Source organism: Eubalaena glacialis, chromosome 9, assembly GCF_028564815.1.
Source record: "Eubalaena glacialis isolate mEubGla1 chromosome 9, mEubGla1.1.hap2.+ XY, whole genome shotgun sequence".
Taxonomy (NCBI): Eukaryota; Metazoa; Chordata; class Mammalia; order Artiodactyla; family Balaenidae; genus Eubalaena; species Eubalaena glacialis.
The window spans coordinates 19865681-19872202 of record NC_083724.1 but is presented as its reverse complement, the minus strand read 5'-3'; positions in this window follow the sequence as shown (position 1 = coordinate 19872202).

The following is a 6522-nucleotide window of genomic DNA, read 5'->3' as shown; positions in this document are numbered from 1 at the left end:
AGAAACAGTCTCGGCAGCCTTGATGAGTATCCCTAGAAGGTGGTGGCAGGATGGACTTAAAGATACAAGAGTTTAACGTTGGTCCCTGACTGCACTCCTCTGGCTACCTACCTCCATGCAGCCCCTTTAAAAATCAACTCCTGCCCCAGCAAGTATGTCTAGGGACCCATAAAAGGAAGAGCCCTGCATATGCCCAATGTTGGCTCACCCAGTACTCATCATCCCCAAGCTACCTGCTCTCACTTTGTATCTCACTTTTTCTGCTAATGTCCTTATGCCCCCTCCCTTCCAGGGTCCTGGCCTCTCCAGTTTACTCACCACACCTTATAGTAAGCACCCACACTATATACATTTGTCTCGTTATCTTGAGATGATTTTTCCTTGTATATTTTCAAGCATTCCGAGCCTTTTCATGAGGCCTGCCAGTTAATTCTCAAAAACTCAGTAGAAAATTTATTGTCTTTGCAGTTTAGGTGCCGAAGAAATGTAACTTAAGTACTATTAATTATCTCATGATTCCCCTTTACCTCTGGGACTTAGGGGCAAGTGACAGGGGCACTTTGAAAAGCAACTCATCCCTGTTGACTGTGCTGGGAGAGCCTTGGGCCTGAACATGCAGGACTCCTGGGGAAAAAAGCCTGGCTTTCTTCAACAATTTAAAGCAGGAGTCTGAGCTGGGAAACCCTACAGCTTTCTGGCTATAGTGTAATCATTCATCTGTTCGTGGTTCTGGGACTTTTTGCTTACAAAGTACTGGTCTCATGACCTGCCCCGTTTGAGGACATCACCAAAGGTCTGCAAGACAGGATCAAATGAGTTTTTAAAAATACCCCAGGATCCCTCTCCACTGCACCGCCTACCCAGTATAACGGAATTAGACTCAAAGCAGCATTTGCTGAAGATCGCACTGTTTGCATAAATTTTCCATTAATACATCTGGTTTTCCTTTTGAAAAGGGCCTTCAAACCTCATAAAGCCGAAGTCTTTTGAATCAAACCACAAATTCCTTATAGCTAACCTCAGCGAAACTCCCTCCCTGCTCTGTATACTTAGTCCTTCTAACCCCCATTTCTCTTCTCTCTTCCGTCTTCATTAACTTAGCCCGAGCCAAGTTCACAAGGATAAATCATGTTTTTTTAAAAAATTCACTTCATATTAATAAAAATTACAGGTCGTTTTTTCTGTCTGAGACCTTTGATTTAGAATAGACAACATTTATTGAGCTCTGACAACGTGCCAAGTGCTTTACGTAGGATCCCATTTAATCCTACAATAGTCTTGCAAGGTAGGTGGTATTTTTCCAGTCTTTCTGATGAGGAAAAAGAAACAAAGAGAAGTCAAATAACATGTCTTGCTCCTGCTAAGTGGTGAATTCAGTAACTCAAATCCATTTGGTCAATTCCAATACCCTCACTTCTCATGTTTGTCTCTCTACATAATATATTCCTAAGACTTAATTTTCAAGTGTGATTTGATATTTAAAATAACTCCTCGTTTGCCTCAGGCAATCATTATCCTGCTTATTGACTTCATGGTGATGGTGATTCTCGCTATCACTAAAAATATGGGCTACTAGTCTCTGAGTGTATTGCTAATCACATACCATACCTTGAATTCTTACAATAATCTTTTGAGGCAAATGTTATCTCTATTTGTAAACTGAGATGCAGAAAGGTTTGTTAACCTGCCCAAGGTCACACAGCAATCAATTAATTGGAACTGCAGATATTTTTTAAATTAATTTTTATTGCAGTACTGTTGATTTACAATGTTGTGTTAGTTTCTGCTGTACAGCAAAGTGAATCAGTTATACATATACATATATCCACTCTTTTTTAGATTCTTTTCCCATATAGGTCATTACAGAGTATTGAGTAGAGTTCCCTGTGCTATACAGCAGGTTCTTATTAGTTATCTGTTTTATGTATAAATAGTAGTGTGTATATGTCAATCTCAGAAATCAAACGTTTGTGTATGCCAACACCCAGTTAACTCATTCAATTCCCACTACAACCTTCTAAAGTAAGTTGCATTATCATCTGCATTGCACAAGTGAGGAAACTGAGGCAAAGAGAAATGAACTCACTTCTCAAAGCCGCACAGTCAGTGGTGCATGGGGGCTTGACTGTGAATCAGTTAGTTCAGCTCGGCTTCCTGACTCAGAGCTTGGAACCAACCCCCTGCTGCCCGATTGTCTGATTTCAGAACCTCTTTGCTCTGGACAGGTGTCTATGTGAATGCATTTAAAACTACATAACTCATCCAGTTCTTTTAGTCTCTGGTGACCTCATTGTGTCGAAAGGACAGGACGTGATGCATGCCATGTCAGTGGCGATCGTAGTTACTGAGATGGATCTGCACTGATGTCTGGGAGTTTGGACTGAGTGTTAATGACACACGAAGGTGACCCGCAAGAAATATATCGCTCTGTCGGAAAGCTGGAGCTAGGCAGGAAAAGTCATCACAGACTGTGGCTGATTCCCCTCCCACCAGGCTCTTTTATGAGCAGTGTTCAGGTAGTCAAAGCTTATCTAAAGGCTGAACAAATCACACTGGAATCTTCTGGAATATGGGAAAAGGGGGAAAAGTAAGTATTGGGTGTGAGTGGAGAGGTGGGGGGAGGTTCAGCTGGAAGACAGAACATGAACTAGAGCAAAGGGGAAATTTATGTCAGCCAGTTTTCTTTTCAGGAATGAAGGACCGGCAATGGAAGAAAAAGCAGAGGGGATTTTTTTCAGTTGCAGGCATGGAAGTAGAGAAATCAATATCTCTAAGAATCCCTAATGGCAAGATGGGCTCTGGGTGGGTATTACCCTACATTTGATTCTTAAACTTTGACCTCCAAAATCTGCTCAACTATAGGGACATATATATAGTATAGCCTAAAGTGGACTCCTGCCCATTGGAAATTTCTTTGAAGCCACATGTTTTATTAATTAAATACTGGCCAGGTACGAATTCACACGTATGTTTTTTATATGAAATACTTGTTTAAATTGCTGTTCAGTTAAGTTACTTAACTTACTCTAATTTTCAGTGAAAATGATGCCCAATGTTTACTATTGGATTTGAGTATTCCCAGAACGATGTTTCAAGAAGCTTCTTCCTATCCTGGATTTATGGGAGGGTACCCTCCAGCAGTGCAGAGAGGCTCAGGGAAGAAAGCTTTGAAGGGGACTGATATTTATTTGTGACCTATGTTGTGTCTGGCACCGTATTAAGTGCTGTGCATATACCATCTCATTTAATAATCATAATAGACATGCATAGTGGTTATTATTAATCCCCATCTTATAAAGAAACCAACCCGGAAGAGTGAGTTTACCAGGTCACTGGTAAATTATACCAGGTCATGTGACTAGACCATGCAGGAGCCAGAATTTGAAACTCAGTCTGCCTGACTTCAAAGCATGTTCTTTCACCAACTCATCCAACACTGCCTCTCGGGGTAAAACAGAGAATTGGCACTATTAACTTAAATCCATGCAGACAATTAGGTCAGGAGACTCTTGTTCTCCCAAGGGAAAAAACCAAACCAAAACAGAAACCATGAACTCCAGTCTTCTAATCTGGAACATCAAACCTTTCGTGTCTCGTGTCCTGGTCTTTGCTGCGTGTGGAATATGGGCTATCTCACGTTTGCGATTGGAGACCTCTATCTCCTTCTTCTGGGTTAGAAAGTAAACTATTTATGAGGGGGGGCATTGATTTTGGTGAGAAAACAGATCTCATATTATAATTTGATATGCTGTGCCTTTCATTTGTGACAAATATTTTGTGGTCGGTTGGAAGAATGGCCCTGATTCTCTGCTCATCCCACATCCGTTGCCACGTGACATTGCCTCCCGTTCATCAAAGGGTAGTCTATTTCCCCAGGCTTTGAATCTGGCTGCCCTTGTATCTTGAGTCACCTAATAGAATGTGACAGAAGTTATAATGTGCCAGTCTGAGTCTAGGCTGTAAGAAGTTCTGTTTCGGTGTGCTTCTGTTTCTCTCGCTTGCTCTTGCCATCCCTGTCATGCCGTGGGAACAGAATTGGGCCAGAGTGCAGGAGGGGGGAGAGACACGTGTGGGCAGCCACACTCAGAAACTGAACTGCCTGACTGTACACAGCTAACCTCATTCTCAGGAGGGAGCCGGGCGGCAGAAGAGCCACCAGCTATACCTGCCTAAATTGCTGACCCGCAGAATTGTGAGCTAAAGAAATGGTTTTTGCTTTAAGCCCAGCGTTTTGGAGTGGTTTGTTTTGCAGCAGCTGATAACTGACATCCATTTACTAAAATCTGATGGAGTGCCAACCCTGTGGCATGCTACGGGGACATAGACACGACTAAGGCATGGTACCCATCCTCCAGGGTCAGCCAGCATTCCCAATGGAAAGTCAGCCATGTAAACAAATAATCACCACCTGACAAGTTACGTGATGAATCAAAGTAACTTGTGAAATAATTTTAGTGGGAATAGTTCTACTTCCTCTGTAAAGAAGCCATCATTCTAAGCGTCACAATACTAGTTGCTTCCAGTACTTCCTGTGACAGTGTCATCCAAACCTCAAACTGCATCAGTGGTCACTCGGCGAGGAGCCTTGAGGATTACCCAGTGCTCTTTATGTCTATTATGGGAGCCCCACTGAATATCCTCAAATGGGAGCCAGGGGCTGGGGGCCAGAACTTTTTGGAATGCTTATTTTAAAGGGATATTATCCTCTGTTTAAAGATGGAACTGCTAGATATTTGGGTGTACCAGGCAAAAATTTCAGTCTCTTGGACTTTTTAATGATCAACAATTTTAATAGAGCTGTAGACACCAGAAATCATGGACTTTTTGACTATCTCTGACTTTTCAGAGAGAAAACGAAGGCCTTAGCAGATAGATTAGTAGAGAGAAGCTAAACCTGGGTTTGAATCTCAACTGAGGCATTCACCAGCTATTTGATCTTTAGCTCTTTCTGGAATCTTCATAAACTTCACATTGTCATTATACAGGAATAAAGATATCTACCTTATATGGTTATGATGAGTACTAAATGTGCCTGGTACATAATTAATGTTAATTCATTTCCCCATTTCCTTCATTCTTAACTCTCCTTTGCTTTCTGTTACCATTTCTTCCTTTTTTTTAAAAAATAGACCCAGTCAGAGCCTCCACACACTAAGCTTCATGAAACTGGGTCCTCATTATTAGCAAAATGGATGAGTTTGAAGGCTTCCCCAGTGTTTATCTGTAAAAGAACCTTTTGAAAGTGATTTCAGTGACAGTTTGAGTAATAATATCTGTTCATGATTATGAAGGGCTAAGACAAAAGGTTGACACAAGTTGGTCTGGAGCAACTCTTTGCACTGAAAGCGAGTGCCCATAGCAACAGCCAGCCTATCCCTTCGGTCCACGGAAAGAATGGCGGTTTTCTGTCATCCTGGGCACCAGCATGGAATGGAATGGAATGGAATAACTCTCAACCAGCTGGTGCATTACACGTGACCAAAGACGTAGCTAGATAGACTGTCTAGAACTTTTTCTTCAAAAGTAGCAAGACCTTCAATATTCATATGCAAACCAGAGAGGAAGTGGGAGAATTCTTTCCTCTTGCTTTTCTTTGCTATTAATCTCAATCACAAAACTCTTACTTTAATTTTCCTTCTATAGAAAGAACGTCTAACAGAAAGCACATGTGAGAATTAAATAAAAGCAGAACTGAGTGAGGGCTGAATCTGCGATATATAAGATATATATATATATAGACTTGTTTACAGAGAAGGTGTATGACACCATCTTGGATATACAGTTTTATCACCTGTATGACTGTATGATGATGGGACGAATCTCTCCTGGGGTTAGCATGGGGCTATGGGATTATAGAGGTGCTCCAAGATAATGGATGTGAAAAACAGTAGCCTCTCTAACTAAAACACTCTGTAGTCTCAGAACCTTTGCCCTTGCTGTTCTCTCTGCTTGGATCTCTTGCTTTCCTCCAGAGACGTTTGTCGGTACATGCTTCAATTCATTCTGGCCTCTGCACAAACGTCACCTTGTTAGAGGGACTTACCTTGATTATCTTATCCAAAATAGCCATCCTATACGCTCTATTTTCTCATCCTGCTTCATTTTTACTTCGGAGCACTTCTCTGACCATGTATTATATAGTCAGATGTTGATTTGTTAATTGGCCATCTCTTGCAGTAAAATGCCTGCCACATGAAGGCAGGGATTTTTGTGTGTTTTGTTCACCTCTCTATCCCCAGCACCTATAATAGTACCTGTTACGTAGTAAACACTCAAAATAAACGTTTATTAAGTAAATGAATAAGTTAATGAATGTGCAAGGTTATCTTTATGTTGAAAATCTCAGGCACACGGTGGGCATTCTATAACTGTTGGCAGAGTTAACAACGGGAGTGCGTGCTCCTGTGTGAGCAGAGTTGGGGAATCACGACATAGCAAGCAGCATCTCCTTGGCTTCACACCCCTGCAGATTGTGTAAGGAATATCCAGACGCTTTCTCTTTCCAGCATGATGTAATGTGGA